Here is an 18,264-nt window from a genome sequence, read left to right as displayed (position 1 = left end):
AGTAGCAGAAATATATGCTTGCGCTAATGAAATCATTAACACTAATATGGCTCCGCTCCTATAACACCTATATATGTCTAAGTGTAAAATACATATAAGTATGTGTGTATATATACCACTATACACAAGTTCAGATGTTTTGTCTGCCTCCAAAGAACCCAAAAAAATGCCCAAAAAACGCTAGCGCCAAAAAAAAAAACGCCCAGGTGTGTTGTTGCAGGCATTTTTTGGGGGTTTTTGGAGGCAGGCAAAACATCTGAACTTGTGTATAGTGGTATATATACACACATACGTATATGTATTTTACACTTAGACATATATAGGTGTGATAGGAGCGTAACTATATTGGTGTTAATTATTTCATTAGCACAAGCATATATTTCTGCTACTATCACACCTATATATGTCTAGGTGTATATATACATATAAGTATGTGTGTATATATACCCGTATACACAAGTTCAGATGTTTTGCCTGCCTCCAAAAACCCCAAAAAAATGCCTTCAACAACACACCTGGTCGGTTTTTTTTTTGGCGCTAGCGTTTTTTTGGGCATTTTTTTGAGTTCTTTGGAGGCAGGCAAAACATCTGAACTTGTGTATACGGGTATATATACACACATACTTATATGTATATATACACCTAGACATATATAGTTGTGATAGTAGCAGAAATATATGCTTGCGCTAATGAAATAATAAACACCAATATAGTTACGCTCCTATCACACCTATATATGTCTAAGTGTAAAATACATATAAGTATGTGTGTATATATACCACTATACACAAGTTCAGATGTTTTGCCTGCCTCCAAAAACCCCAAAAAAATGCCTGCAACAACACACCTGGGCGTTTTTTTTTTTTTTTTGGCGCTAGTGTTTTTTTGGGCATTTTTGGGGTTTTTTTGGAGGCAGGCAAAACATCTGAACTTGTGTATAGTGGTATATATACACACATACTTATATGTATTTTATACTTAGACATATATAGGTGTGATAGGAGCGTAACTATATTGATGTTAATTATTTCATTAGCGCAAGTAGTGTTTTCTGCTCCTTTCACACCTATATATGTGCAGGTGTATATATACATACATGGGTGTGTATATATACCCTCTATACACATGTTCAGATGTCATGCCTGACTCCAAACATGTGCTCAAAAAATCCCTATAGACGCCTGCAGCCAAAAAGCAAGCTGACAGGGGCGAAGCCATATTACTGCAGCGAAAGTGACTTCAGAGAAACTAGCTATTCTCTATAGCGGTCACCCTGATATAGAAGGGTTTGGTCATCCTGCCATAGCAGTCACTGTCAGTTCACCCTAAACTACACTACGGTCACCCTGGCACTTAACACTTTCCCTACAGAAACTAAATTTTTGCATCTAACTAAAGTGTAAAAGAGCACCCTAACTACACTAGATATCCCATTCCTCACACTAATAAATGCTAAATGACACTTTGTAGCAGAAGTCCAAGAACTGCTTCCACTCTCTTCCATGTCCCTGTATAACGATGCTAGGAATTTGGCGGGGGCTATCTTATATACTGGGGGGCGTATTCACTAATGACCCCCTAGTCACTCCAATGACATTCCTAGCATTCTCCTGCCCCCTCAATTGGCTTTTGCTAATGGTTCTGGTCCAATCATGGGCTTTTAAAGCCCATTTCCTGTCCCATTGCATTTTGGTCGGTTCTGGTTGCCGAATTTCGAACTTTTTGGGCAAAAAGTTCTAAATTCGGCCGAACCTCGAACAGCCAATGTTTGGGTCGAACCGATGGTCGACCCGAACCGTTTGATCATCCCTACTCCCTAGTACCCCTACTAAAAGAGAACCCCAAAGAAGATGTCGTGTCTGTAGGAAATGGGTATTTAGGTGTGACTATCGCTATTTTTGTCCCTCCGGTCCTGGCCAACCTGCTCTCTGCATCGGGGACTGTTTCCATCGCTACCACACACTAGTAGATTATTAGTATAGGGTACAGCACAGTCTAGGGCACACGCTCCATACAGGGTCTCGAAAGATGCTGGCTATCACAATTTGAGAGACCCTAGCCTGGAACAGTTTTTTTTACAGTAAAAAAAAAAAGTGTAAAAAGGAAGTTACAAAAAATAAATAAATAAAATAAAAAAATATAAAAGCCAAAAACAGTTGTCGTTTTATTGAGTTAATTTTTGGTTCTTACTCTACTTTACTACTCTTTCTACTTTTACTGTACTTGATAATATACTGTTATACTGTAATGTTTTATTGATACTGTGTTTTATTGTTAACCATTGTTTGCTTTGCAGGTACACAAATCAGCTGCAGCACTGATTTTTTTTATTCTGACAGCAACCGCGTTTGCTCTCACCATATATGTAATCAATGATTGTAGCACTGTAGGAGGTGATTTTACCACCACAGTTAAAAAAAGAGCATATACTTTTCCTTCTCAGACGATTACCGCCGTCTACTGACCAGTTAGAATTAATACACTGTACAGATTACACCTGCTGCCTAGCTTAAGTCATTGGGAATGCACCCGCTATTCGCTACGTTGATTGGCGTACTGCTGCATCCCCCCTGCTCCCGCTCCCCCCCTTTTTTTTTCTTCTCCCTCCCTCCTCTATCCTTCTCCTCATTCTTTCTATCTTCCTCTCTTTTTATCCCTCCCCTTCCTTGCCCCCTTCTTTTTCGTAAGACGTCCCTCTTGTCTGTTTCTTTGTGCTGCTTGTCCTTACCCTACGGCTTTTCCCATACTTTCCCTTTGTCCCATCAACAAAATGGGGTGCTGCTTACTAAAACTAATGGGTGGATGGCCCACGGAATTGGACACAGCTAGCTCCCCTTGGGGGTGTCCGTTCCCAGGGTGCCCCATCTAGATATATTTTTGCGCCCTTCCCACGGTTCGTCTCATTGTAATGTTCCGGTACCTTTGGTACCCTAAATTACACTTTCCACAAGTGTATGCGCCCTACCATTTACTTTTGGAAAGGTGCGCATACACCTTTAAGACTGGAGCTGTCATCACTCAGCGCCGGACTAGATGGCTATTTAAGGCGTCGGTTCTCACTCACATGTGTTCGTTCAAACACCCTTACCTGGATGCTAACCTTGCTTGAAGCTTCCATGCTTGCAAGCTTACTTCGCTGACGGAACCTCGCTGCACTGATCCCTGTATCCCGCTATTGGATCATCCGCCTCTCCTGAACCACCCTTCGGCTGTATCGCTAATAGTGCTAAGTACCCCGCAGGGGAATTCTCTATAAACTTATACTAAGCTTACACTATCTAGCTCTGCATAGTAAAGACTGTTTATCACATCTGCATAACTAGATTGCTAGCTCTTGAGACTACTGCTACTTTTCTGCACTGGGTTGATCTCTTTTGTATGTCCACCTGCTATTCTATCATCTGCTATCATACAACATTGCTAAACCTTCCTGCATCCATCTGCTACTGTCTCACCTTCAAGTGTCTATCACCTACCACCTCCACTCAACCTATCCCTCAACCTTCATCATTGTGTTACCACATACATAAAGTCATTCTAGGAACCAGCTTGCTAATTGTGTGTATTTACTGGCTAAAATAAGACCTTCCACACATGATGAGTCATTGAGGTTGGGAATGGTATCTCAGCATATCTCTTACATGACTGCTGACGTGGAACTATTTCTGCAGCTGAAAATCCACACCATATAAGAAACGCAGAAGCGTTACAGATTGAACGAACCAAAAAATGGATTCAGCAGAAATAACCACTCAGGTGACACAATTAAAACAGCAAGTATCTGCGTTAATACACGCACTTGCTGAATTAAAAGAAGACAATCAGGCTCTGTCGCAGCAGGTAATTAGACTGACACAACTTACCTCTGCTCAGTCCCCTGAACCCAAGATAAATCCCCCTTTGGTATTTACAGGCGATCGCAAAAATTTCGCGAATTTAAAAACGCATGTGAGTTACTTTTTTTGCTAAAACCTCGTACCTACCTTACTGATCACATTAAGGTTTGTACTATTATTTCTTACCTATCAAACGATCCTCGAGCCTGGGCAGATTCTCTTTTTGAGAAAAACGACCAGCTTCTCAACTCCTATGCCTTGTTCCTGGCAGAGCTCACTAGCCTATATGATGACCCCAATAGGCAGAGTAATGCTGATCTTCAGTTAAGATCCTTGAAACAAGGAAGGAGGCCTGTAGAAGACTTTGTCGCAGAGTTCAAGAGATGGACCCTTGATTCAGAATGGAATGATGCATCTCTGAAAACCCAATTTAGGCTTGGCCTATCAGAAGCCGTTAAGGACGAGCTCGCCCGAGCGGATCTGCCAAAAACCCTGGATGCACTAATACAACTCTGTATTACCATAGATAGAAGACTACGAGAAAGAAAGGCTGAAAATATGGGAATGCCATTATCCGTTTCCTCTCGGAGTCTGGCCGTTGAACCCGTTCCTATGGAGGTAGGAACCATACGCCCACCGCTATCAACTATGGAAAAAGCCAAAAGACGAAATGAAAATCTCTGCTTGTACTGTGCATCCCCGGATCACAAGATAAACGTCTGTCCCCTAGTCAACAAAAAGAAGGGTGAGTGTTCACATGTCTCCCTAGGAGGATTGACAACTTCATTCACTAACCCCTATATTTCTGTTTTTTTGACATTACAGTGGGACCAGAACAGGATTACTACTAAGGCCATGATTGACACAGGATCTTGTGGAAATTATATGGATATATGTTTTGCTGCTTTAAATAAAATTCCTATTATTTCTAAACTCAAACCTGTCTCAGTAAGTCTTATTACCGGTGTTCCGTTATCCTCTGGTCCGATCACCGATCAGACACAAGCACTTCTAGTCACTATTAACGAGTCTCATAGGGAGACTTCTACCTTCGATTTAATACCATCACCCCACTTTCCCATTGTGTTGGGACTTCCCTGGTTGCACACACACCAACCAACCATAGATTGGAAGAAACGGTCCTTGACCTTCCCTTCTTGTTATTGCGAGGAAACGTGTAACCTCCCATTTTCCGGGAAGATTCTGTCTGTGGTGACAGATGAGATTGCACCACTATGTTATCAGGATCTTTCTGAGGTTTTTCTTGAGAAAAATGCTCAAGCATTACCTCATCATCGAGACTATGATTGTAGCATTGATCTACTCCCAAATAGCAAATTGCCGTTCGGTCATGTTTATCCTCTTTCACAGGATGAACTTGCCCATCTCAAAACCTATTTGGATGAGAACTTGGAAAAAGGTTTTATTAGACCTTCCACTTCTTCCACAGCAGCAGGACTCTTTTTTGTTCGCAATAAAGATTCAAGTCTCAGACCTATCATCGACTACAGGAAATTGAATGCTATCACAATAAAAGATCGCTATCCTCTACCGCTTATCCCTGAGCTCATTGAGCAGGTGCGTGGAGCTACCTATTTTTCAAAATTAGACCTGAAAGGAGCATACAATCTCATTCGAATCCATGATGGACACGAGTGGAAGACTGCATTCAGAACTAGATACGGATTGTTCGAATATCTTGTGATGCCATTCGGCCTATGCAATGCCCCTGCAGTTTTCCAACGATTTATAAACGATATTTTTAAAGACTTACTAGATGTCTGTGTTGTGGTATATCTGGACGATATACTTATATATTCACGGACCCTGTCTGAACACAAAAGACATGTAAGACTTGTATTATCGAGATTGCTTGCACATAATCTTTATGTGAAGCTGAAGAAATGCTTGTTCCATAAAGATGAGGTACTCTTTCTAGGCTACATCATATCCAAAACAGGAATCGAGATGGACATGAGTAAAATATCCTGCATTCAGGATTGGCCTACACCAACTACACGCAAGGCGCTACAGCGATTCCTGGGATTTGCAAATTTCTACAGGAAGTTCATAAAAAACTTTTCTGCTATTGTGAGACCCCTCACACAGCTCACTAGCATAAAAATACCATTTAAATGGTCAAAAGAAGCAAATAAGGCTTTCCACTTGTTAAAGACAAGGTTTACTTCCGCTCCCATATTACGCCATCCAGACCCATCCCTCCAATACATTCTGGAGGTAGATGCGTCAAACATGGCAGTAGGAGCAATACTCTCCCAACGACCTACCCACACTTCACCACTTCATCCAGTCGCTTTTTTTTCTAAATCCCTGAGCAGTCCCGAGATAAATTACCCCGTGGGTGAAAAGGAACTGCTTGCTATAAAATTGGCTCTGGAGAATTGGCGACATTTACTCGAAGGCACCCAACTACCAATAATTATATACACGGACCATAAAAACCTCCAATATCTTCAGACTAGCAAAACTCTCTCGCATCGACAGGTACGATGGTCACTATTCTTTCTAAGGTTTAACTTCCTAGTGACCTACACACCTGCAGATAAGAACAAAAAGGCGGATGCACTATCACGACTTACTGAAGAAAACTACTTTGAAATCCCTTCCGTTCCTATAATACCTCACAAACGCATTATTGGAGTTGTCCGTTCCTTAAAGGAAGAGGTTCTGCATGGTATAAGTTTGGATTCACCCCCACCACAACTAAATACTGATGCAGAAGGCTTCCTCTACTACAACGACAAACTTTACATACCACCTACACTACGCACCAAGATCTTGGAATTATCGCATGATGTGCCTATGGCAGGACATATGGGTATGACAAAGACTTTCAATTTGATTTCTCGACAATTCTGGTGGCCTGACATGAAAACATCTATACAAAAATTCGTCTCTTCATGCAATGTCTGTGCCAGGTCCAAAATTGACACTACGAGACCATCCGGTCTACTATGCAGTCTACCAATACCCCAAACTCCATGGGAGGTTTTGTCATTGGACTTCATCGTAGAATTGCCTCCTTCCAAAGGATTTAATACCATCTTGGTGTCAGTGGACCATCTGACAAAGATGGCACATTTCATTGCTATTCGCAGACTACCTTCGTCCAAACAAACGGCAGAACTCCTGATGAAACATGTCTTCAGATTACATGGTATCCCAAAAACTCTTCTGTCTGACCGTGGATCCCAATTTATTTCTAAATTCTGGCAAGAACTATGTCACATACTATGGATTGAGCGGAAGCTCACTTCTCCTTACCATCCGCAGACCAACGGACAGACTGAAAGAGTCAACCAATGCATCGAGCAGTATTTACGTTGTTACACTTCTTACCAACAGGATGATTGGTTGGATCTTCTCCCCCTGGCAGAATTTGCCTACAACAACGCAACTCACAGTACAACCAAGCAGAGTCCGTTCTACTTGAACTATGGGTTCCATCCCTCTATTCTCCCTCCTTCCTTCAAATAACCCAGTAGCCTCAGACTATCTTACCCAAATAAAGGATTCTCTGGGTTTACTAAATACTACCATTGCACACGCTCACAGTCAACAAAAGAAGTACTATGATCTTCGTAGAAGACCTTCTCCACAGTATACTATCGGGGACCTCGTTTGGCTCTCAACAAAAAACTTGAGACTGAAGATCCCTAGCAAAAAGCTTGGACCTCTGTTCTTGGGACCTTTCCCAATCAAGAAACTTATTGGAAAAGCTGCAGTGCAGCTTACATTGCCAATGGACCTAAAAATCCATCCCATTTTCCATGTGTCGCTACTAAAACCCCATGTTCCGGACCAAGGAATAAGGCCTAATATTCCACCTCCCCCTCCTGTACAAGTTGAAGGTGGAGAAGAATACGAGATAAAAGAGATTCTGGATTCTCGTATCTACAGAAGAAGACTTCAGTACTTGGTTAGATGGAAGAACTATGGGCCCCAAGACGACACCTGGCTAAACACCTCTGACATACATGCCCCTAGATTAATCCGCAATTTTCATGCGAGATACCCAGACAAACCAGCTCCAGAGGCCTTCAGGAGCAGGCCTTAAAGGGGGGGTATTGTAATGTTCCGGTACCTTTGGTACCCTAAATTACACTTTCCACAAGTGTATGCGCCCTACCATTTACTTTTGGAAAGGTGCGCATACACCTTTAAGACTGGAGCTGTCATCACTCAGCGCCGGACTAGATGGCTATTTAAGGCGTCGGTTCTCACTCACATGTGTTCGTTCAAACACCCTTACCTGGATGCTAACCTTGCTTGAAGCTTCCATGCTTGCAAGCTTACTTCGCTGACGGAACCTCGCTGCGCTGATCCCTGTATCCCGCTATTGGATCATCCGCCTCTCCTGAACCACCCTTCGGCTGTATCGCTAATAGTGCTAAGTACCCCGCAGGGGAATTCTCTATAAACTTATACTAAGCTTACACTATCTAGCTCTGCATAGTAAAGACTGTTTATCACATCTGCATAACTAGATTGCTAGCTCTTGAGACTACTGCTACTTTTCTGCACTGGGTTGATCTCTTTTGTATGTCCACCTGCTATTCTATCATCTGCTATCATACAACATTGCTAAACCTTCCTGCATCCATCTGCTACTGTCTCACCTTCAAGTGTCTATCACCTACCACCTCCACTCAACCTATCCCTCAACCTTCATCATTGTGTTACCACATACATAAAGTCATTCTAGGAACCAGCTTGCTAATTGTGTGTATTTACTGGCTGAAATAAGACCTTCCACACATGATGAGTCATTGAGGTTGGGAATGGTATCTCAGCATATCTCTTACATGACTGCTGACGTGGAACTATTTCTGCAGCTGAAAATCCACACCATATAAGAAACGCAGAAGCGTTACACTCATAAGCTTACAGGACGTTGGGATAGGGTACGTCTCACCTCCCTCTTTGACATGTTTCTCTTTATATCCCACTTAGGATTGCTTCTGCCTCGGGCGGAAGTCCTCTGTTACATGCCACCCACTGGTTATTGGTTATTTTAGCTTGGGTACATGCTTGTGGTACTTCTGTACACCATTGTATTGTACATTTGATTTGATATTGTTTAGTTCACCCCTGTTTTTGCATACTGTGTTTACTCCTTACTGTTAACAGGATATGTGTGCAATGTACGTTGCTTTCTGATGTGCAATGTTGTATCACCTTGTACCACCTTGCCTTGCCGTCTTGCCACTTGTTCTCTTTATATTTTTTCAATAAAACGTTTAAAAAAAAAAAGAGCATATATGTTGAAGCATAAGGGATGGGGTGTAGACACAGAGGGTGGATCTCCCATATGCTTTGCCATATAGATTTTTAATACTTTTCTTGGCAGAGAGTTCTTCATCGACATCGATCAAAACAACATTGCATATATGCCCATCCTTAGAAGTGGGTGGATGCTGGGAGGTCTAATGGTGGGCATACCACACACTTTTTGGTATAGATTTTTTACAGCCAGCAGTCAGCTTTCATGAAAAGCAATCCTAGCAGATACAGTAATTAGCCACTAGACTGCTTTTACAAGACCCCCCCCCCCTCCTCCTTCCACGGTTTTCTCAGGCTTTCCTGTCCCAGAAGGTAACCTGAGACTATAGCCGGTGGTTCTGTCAGCTTTCCATAGAGCTGTTCGGAGACCAGAATGGCTCCAATCATCTCTATAGCCTAAGATCCCGGAAGCTACAGCGCAAATGGGAAATTTGGAAAGCATCTTATCACACCAATCTTGGCATGGTCAGATGCTTTAAGGGCAGAGAAGAGATCTAGAGTCCAATAGACCCCAATTTTTTTAAAAAAGAGTACCTGTCACTACTTATTGCTATCATAGGGGATATTTAAATTCCCTATGATAACAATAAAAATTATAAAAAAATAAATAAATAAATAAATAAAAATGAAAGGGAAGGTGTCAAAATAAAATAAAAAGCAAAATAGATTTAAAAAAAAATTCAAGCACCCTGTCCTCCCGTGTTTGTGCCCAAAGGCGAACACAAGCATCGGTCTGGTGTCATATGTAAACAACAATTGCATCATGCATGTGAGGTATCGCCATGAACATAAGATCAAGAGCAGTAATTCTTGCAGTAGACCTCCTCTGTAAATCTAAAGTGGTATCCTGTAAAGGCATTTAAAGGCTTTTAAAAATGTACGTAGTTTATTTCCGCTGCACAGGTGTGTGCAATTTTAAGGCATGTCATGTTTGGTATCTATGTACTCAGCATAAGATCATATTTTATATTTTACCAAACAATTGAGAAATATATAGTGTATTTGTGCATTAAATAAAAAAAAAAAAGTGTTTTTTTTTTCCGGAAAAAATTGCTTTTGGAAAATCTCTGCGTAAATACTGTGTGCCAATTAAAATGGCAACATCCACCATTTTGTTCTGTAGGGCCTTTGCTTTAAAAAAATATATAATTCTAGTAAAAAGAAAATCATTTTTTCATGTAAGCAAAAAGTGTCAGAAAACTCTTGGCCTTCAAGTGGTTAGAAGAGTGGGATGTGTGGCATAAGCTTCTAATATTGGGCATAAAATGCCAGGACACTTCAAACACCCCCCAGATTACCCCTTTTTGGAAAGTAGACATCGCAAGCTGTTTGCTGAGAGGCATGTTGAGTCCATGTAATATTTTATATTTGTCCACAAGTTTCCGGAAAATTACAACTTTTTTCTTTTTACACAAATGTGTCACTATTTATTGCTCACACATGTCATTGGTAAATGTGGAATGACATCCCAAAATACAATCTGCTGCTTCTCCTGAGTACAGGGATACCACATGTGTGAGGCTTTTTGGGAGCCTAACTGTGTACGGGCCCCCGAAAACCAATCATTGCGTTCATGTTTTCTAGGGGAATAAATTGGTTATTTTACTTCCTCGCTACCTATCACAGTTTCAGGGGCCCTGAAATGTCAAGATAGCACAAATGCCCCCCCCCCCCCAATTACCCAATTTTGAAAAGTAGACACTCAAAGCTATTTGCTGAGAGGCATGTTGAGTCCATGGGATATTCCATTTTTTGCCACAAGCATTGGGAAAATGCCAAAAATGTTTTTTTTGTTTTTTACACAAAGTTGTCAATCAAATGATATATTGCTCAAGCGTGCCATGACTATGTGTGAAATAACACCCCAAAATACATTCTGCTGCTTCTCTTGAGTATGGGGATACCACATGTGTGAAACTTTTTGGCAGTCTAGCTGCGTACAGGACCCCGAAAACTAATCACTGCCTTTAGACTTTCTAAAGGTGTAAATTGTTAATTTCACTCCTTACTACCTATCACAATTTTGGAGGCCATGAAATGGCAGGATAGCATATACCTTGGGGTGTCTATTTTCAAAAAAAGTGGTTATTTGGGGGGGGGGGGTTGCTAAGAGGCATGGTGAGTATTTTGCAGCTCTCAATTTTTTTTTGGAAGATAAAGAAAGAAAAGGAAAATGTATTTTCTTTTTTCAAATTTCAAAACTTTGTGACAAAAAGTGAGATCTGCAAAATACTCAAAATGCCTCTCAGCAAATAGCTTAGGGTGTCTACTTTCCAAAAAGGGGTCATTTTGGGGGGTTGTGCTGTCTTAGCATTTCATGGCCTCCGAAACTGTGATAGGTAGTGAGGAGTGACATTAACAATTTATGCCCTTAGAAAGCCTGAAGGCAGTGATTGGATTGGTTTTGGGGGTCCTGTACACGGCTAGACTGCCAATAAGTCTCACACATGTGGTATCCCTGTACTCAGAAGCAGCAGAATGTATTTTGGGGTGTAATTCCACATGTTTTAATATAAAAGAAACACAGGTTTCCAAAAACTCAGATTTAATATGAGTACATGAAGCCTGAAATTGGGGAGTAGAGAGTCCCTCTATGAGTCCTGAATTGCAGGGCTTCGGTGCTTCCAGCAGGTTTGGTAAACTGTTTTTCCTTCTTGCTTCCTCTGTGGATATAGATGATAGCTTGACAAAGGAGCGCAGGCCCAAGCCATACGCGCATGCTCTGAAACGCGTTGCATTTTTATGACGTCACTGGCGCAGGTTTCGGTCCATGGTGCAGTTCAGCCTTCGTTTTCACTCTCTGTCCCTAGAAGCCAGCTTACACATCTACATCCACAGAGGAAGCAAGAAGGAAAAATGGTTTACCAAACCTGCTGGAAGCACCGAAACCCCGCCATCCAGGGCTCATAGAGGGACTCTCTACTCCCCAATTTCTGGCTTCATGTACTCATGTTAAATGTGAGTTTTTAAGAACATGTGTTTCTTTTATATTAAATTATCTACAGTCTGCATTTAGAGGCGCCTTTGTGTTTCTTCTTTTCTTGCATATTTGAGAATATTGCTTAAGTCATTCCCCCCACCTGCTGATGGCTGCCTAAAAGACTTGTGGATTCATCCTCTTATGGTGCCCCATATACCACAGGAAACTGTAAGTTCAGTAAAGACTTGATATAGCCCACAAACTAGCACCGATCCATCTTTTATTGTGTAATTCCACATATATCGATGGCATTTGTGAGCAATATATTACTTCAATGACAACTTTGTGTAAATTTGTTTTTGTTTTTTTTTGTAATTTTTCAAATACTTGTGACAAAAAAATTAAATATTCAATGGGCTCAACATGCCTCTCAGAAAATTCCTTAGGGTGTCTACAGGGCCACAATCAACTTTTTTTGCCCCTAAATGTTTTTTTTTATTGCAATGCACAATACAACAGTATGCAATGGGTGTATCTCACTGTAACATATGCAGACAGGGCTTTTTTTGTCCCCTAAATGTTTTTTTTTATTGCAAGGCGCAATACAACAGTATGGAATGGGTGTATCGCACTGTAATGTTTGAATGAAAAACTGAAAAATAATTGTCCCCTTAATTGGTGCTTGTTGAATAGCAGATTTGAAAAGCAGTGTCTGTCTAAACGCTGTAAGTCACAGTAAAATATGGAAGGAAAAAAGTTTTTTTCTTTTTAAAATGCAGATTAAGCAGACACATATGCACTGAGGTTGCAGGAAATGCCCGATACACACCGCACGCCTAACAGGTTGGATACTGTTGTTGTTCTTTTCCGCTATTGAATAATAAAAAAAAAACATTTGAATGAAAAACTGAAAAATTATTTTATTTACCCTTAATACTGAAAAATAATTATTTTCCCCTCACATTGGTGCTTTTTGCAGAGCAGGTTAGAAAAGCAATGTCTGTCTAAAGACTGTATGTCAAAGTTAAATATGAAGGAAAACAAATGTTTTTTCTTTTTTAAATGCAGATTAAGCAGACACATATGCACGGAGCTTGCATGAAATGTGCAGCACCGCACGCCTAACAGACTGATAATTTTTTTTTCTCCTTTCTCCTCCTCACTTGGCTCAGGTCAGAGCATAAAGATCGTGCACTGCACCCCACACAATCAAATCAATGTAGATTGCTGTCTGATTAAAGCAGATTGTTCCTATCCTATGCTTTCCCTACAAGCAATCTCTCCAGCCTGGCCCTACAGTAAACTCCTATCTCTCCCTCCGGGCAAAAATACTGTGCACTGCACCCCACACAATCAAATCAATGTAGATCGCTGTATGATAAAGCAAATTGTTCCTATGCTTTCCCTACAAGCAATCTCTCCAGCCTCGCCCTACAGTAAACTCCTATCTCTCCCTCAGCAGCAGCAGTCAGGAACCTGTCCCTAGTATAGTTATAGCAGAGTGACGCACGGCGCTGTGTGACTCCAGCTTATAGAGAGTCTGGGTCACATGCTGCACTGGCCAATCACAGCCATGCCATTAGTAGACATGGTTGTGATGGCTTCTAGGGCACACTAGTTAAACGCTTGCCGATTGGCTGCCTTGCACCTGTTGAAAGCGCGCCATTAAAACCGTACCAAAAATCAAATAACGTTACCGAACAACTGACAGTACCCGAAAATACAGTGAAATGTTTGGGTTCGGGTCCGGGTATCGAATACCCAAAAGTCCGGTACGAACACGAACAATACAGTCTGGGTTCGCTCAACCCTACCCATGTGGGCTAATTTTTGGGGCCTATACTGGCCGACACTTACTTCTGTATCCTGTGAATGCCTAATGTACCTTTAGCCACAGAATACAACGTTCTTAGCTGTCAGGTAAACCCATGTGGGCTAATTTTTGGGGCCTGGAATGGCCGACACCTGCTTCTTTATCCTGTGAATGCCTAATTTTTCAGACTGGAATTGAAAATCAATGGGTCTGTAAAGGTTCCGCCAAATTGTGGAATGGATGCGGACCCATTTTACAGATGTGTGAATGGACCCTATATGTATTTGACATGTATTTACCGGCTGCTGTCAGTTCTGGCTGATTTATGAAAAAAAAAAATAATAATTATTTTGCTGTAGAAAAAAAAAAAATTTAGGGCAACTTTTCCAATTGCAATACTTCTGCTATAACATTGTCCATGTGCTGGGTTTATTTGTGCACAGCTAGTATGTCTTTTGTTAAAAATGGTGAAGTACCAGCACTGCTTACTTATCATGTGTGTGCTTGGTGTATTCACATCCCCAAAAAAATCCTCATCATTATTCCTAATAGACAATACTGTGCCAAAGTGCTAGTGCCAAACTATATCAAATACATAAAACTTTACAGTATGCAATCATAATTATAAATGTTAATGCAAAAATACAAAATATTAAAGTGATGGTGCTGAATAAATATATATAAATAAGTATCTTCCAAATAAATTAATGCAGAAAAGTTCATAAATTCTTCAAACGATTATATTGTGCTATAGTGACAGTCTTTGTGCAAATCAACAAATATGAAGGTGCTGGGTGCTTATTCACGGATATTATTCAAAGTGCCGGTGCTCATATAACGTGAGTAGGTGCTCCCCTCTCGGTCCCCTACTCACCAGAAGATAATCAAATATGTGCCTTAAGGATAGTCCTTGTAAAGGTAAGAGCCTCGAGGGACGCCAGCCAGCAAACAAATGGTTTAAAGCACTCTGCAGCTCACAACATCCAGGATATGCTCGTAGATTACAAAAGAGAGCTAGCTATCATCGTGCAGTATGTTTAAACTTTATTTATCACGCATAACAGAATCACACTTACAGTGTTGCAGCATAAAAAACGCCTTTCACAAATCCTACGGGCCGCCAAACTATGGCCGTGCGCTTCACCCGTATAACCGGAAACCGGAAGTTGGATGTGGCCGGACGTTGCGTAGTACGTATTCGGACAGCTTGACGCGTTTCGCTCCGCCAATCAGAGCATTATCAAAAGCCACTTTGAATAATATCCGTGAATAAGCACTCAGCACCTTCATATTTGTTGATTTGCACAAAGACTGTCACTATAGCACAATATAATTGTTTGAATAATTTATGAACTTTTCTACATGAATTTATTTGGAAGATACTTATTTATATATATTTATTGAGCACCATCACTTTAATATTTTGTATTTTTGCATTAACATTTATAATTATGATTGCATACTGTAAAGTTTTATGTATTTGATATAGTTTGGCACTAGCACTTTGGCACAGTATTGTCTATTAGGAATAATGATGAGGATTTTTTTGGGTATGTGAATACACCAAGCACACACATGATAACTAAGCAGCGCTGGTACTTCACCATTTTTATCATTTAAAGGCACCCCCCTTTTACCAGCAGCAGCTTATTATATTTTTATATGTTTATCAATTTTAAAATCCTAAGCGCTGGCCCTATATATTCAGTATGTCTTTTGTGGCTGCAAATATGACCTAAAATTCGCCTCCCATTAAAGTCAATGGGGCCCGCCGCGAACTTGCGGTTCGCAGACTTTTGGGAAAATTTGCGGCTGACGTTTGCGAACTGAATGGCCTGAACGATCCATGCAGCAATAGCTCTAGAAGAAGCCCGCATTCCTTTTTTCTTCCCGTGAAGAAGGACGAAGAGAAAGTCTGTTTGACGAAAAGCAGCTGTAGTCGATAAATATTGCTGTAGAGTATTGCCTACATCAAGAGGATGAGGTCGATTTCCTGATTTTCGTGAAACACTGAATTTACCTTAGGAGTTGATCCTAGCATAGGTATTAGGACCACTCTGTCTGGAAAAAAGGTTAGAAATGGTTCTTTTACCCCCAGACTTTGGATCTCGGAGACACGTCTTGCTGAAGTAATTGCCACCAGGAACATTGTTTTAAGCGTAGGTTCTCTAATTGATAGAGGTCTACTTGAAGATGATTCAAGTGATGAAAAGAAGTCCAAATCTCGGCTTCCACTGGGGCTTAAGTCTCATAGCACCCTTGAAGAATTGGTGAATGAGTGCATGTCTTGCCCAAGAAACTCCTGTGAAGGCTGAGATGGCTGAAACCTGAACCTGTAATGAACTGACAGATAAAGACAGATCCAGGCCTGATTTTAGGAAGCCCAAAAAATCCTGTATTGTAGAAGTCACATCAGGATCGTCAGGATCGCTTCTAGGGGATAACAAAACTGGAGGATTTTGCCCAGAATCTTTCGTAAACCCTATTGGTGATGCTCCGTCTAGCGCTCAGAAGGGTAGGAATAGCTTCTGCTGGACATCCTAGGGCCTCCAGTCTCCCTCTCTCAAGAACCAAACCTTGAGGTGCAGACGTGCTGGGCACGGATGAAGAGTAGGGCCTTGAGACAGAAGATCCGGCCTGAGAGGTAGAGAGACAGGAGCCCGGTAACTGAGCAGTGTCAACAGGGGAAACCATGGCCTGTTGGGCCAGTATGGGATCACTGCTAAGATTTCCACCGCCTCTGTCCTGAGTCTCTGTAGGAACTGGAGAATAATCGGAACCGGGGGAAAGGCGTAGACTCTGTGAAACTTCCAACAGACCGTGAGAGCGTCAACCCCAACGGCTCGGGGGTCTCGGAATACTGTGTAATATTTTGCAAGCTTCTTGTTGCCTGGAGCTGCAAATAGATCGACCTCCAGAAGAAAGTCTAGGGACTGAACCCACCTGAAGACTTCTATGTTGAGAGACCACTCGTTGTTGTCGAGTTTGACCCGGGAAAGAAAGTCCGCCTGCAGGTGCTTTGTCCCCGGAACATATGCTGCTGACAGATTGGATAGATTCTTCTGGGCCCAGAGCATAATCGGCTTCACCTCCCAAAGCAAGGACCAGCTGCGTCTTCCGCCCTGCCTCTTCACACAGGCTACTGCTGTAGTGTTGTCTAATCTGAGGATTACAGATGACCCCTGAATGGCGAAAAGCCTGAAGCGCCTTGAAAGCTGCCCTGAGTTTCAGAATATTGGAGACTATTCCGAGGGTAGAGAAGCCCCCCCTGCCTTGTGCTGTCTCGGACAAACAATGAGCTCCCCAACCCATGCTGCTGGCATCTGATGTCACTGTGACCCAGGAGATGGGAGCTATGGAGTGACAATTCAGAAGGTTTTCCCTTAACAACCACCATGGAAGACACCTTTTCATGGCTGTCGTCAGCGAAATGCGCTGAGCCAGATCGTCTGACTCCCATTGCTGGAGAAAGCCTCTCTGGAATAGCCGTAGCTTCCAAAGGGCCCATTTCACCATGGGAACTGTCGCTACTAGAGTCCCAACTATCTTCAGGCACTGACGAGCAGTGAGATGAGAGGAGGAGTGGGCCAGAGAAACCCTGTCCCTGATTACTGGGATCTTCTCCACTGGAAGAGAAATGGTACCCTCTGCTGTGTTGAACAGAGCTCCCAGGAAGACGAGAGACTGAGTAGGAACCAGGTGGCTCTTTTCAATGTTTAGGATCCATCCAAACACTTGAAGGACCTCAATGACACAGTCTCTGTGTCTGAGGAGCTGCGACTTGTCTTGGGATAGGAGAAGCAGGTCATCCAGGTAATGGTGTAACCTGATGCCCTCTACTCTGATCAACACCACCACTGCCAACAAGACTTTTGAGAATGTGCGAGGTGACGTGAATCGTCCAAAGGGAAGACAGACAAACTGGAAGTGACTCTCTCCTATAGTGAAGAAACTGCTGAAGATTTTCTGCGACGGGAACGTGAAAGTAGGCGTCTTTTAGGTCTACAGATACTAGCCAGTCTCCTGGCTGAACTGAGTGTTGAATCGTCTGGAGAGACTCCATCTTGAATCTTTCTCTGAGAATAAATCGATTTAAGTGTGTTAGATCTATGACGGGCCTCCAGGAACCGTTCTTCTTTCGAACCATAAAAAGGGGAGAGTAAATACCCTGACCTTTTTCGATGTCTGGAACGGGAACCACTGCACCCTGGAGTAGCAGGGAGTCTATGTAGGTGAGAAGAACCCGTCTTTTTCTTCTGATCCGGGAATGGAAGTCAGGACAAATCTGAGTCTTGGGGTGCGGTCGAAGGTCCAGGAGTGACCGACCGAAATCGTATTGACAATCCAGGTGTCTCGGATTGAGGCTGCCCAGACATATCGAAAGTGGAAAA

Source organism: Pelophylax lessonae (assembly GCF_965119305.1).
Source record: "Pelophylax lessonae genome assembly, chromosome: 1".
NCBI lineage: Eukaryota > Metazoa > Chordata > Amphibia > Anura > Ranidae > Pelophylax > Pelophylax lessonae.
Note: the sequence above shows the minus strand (reverse complement) of the source record.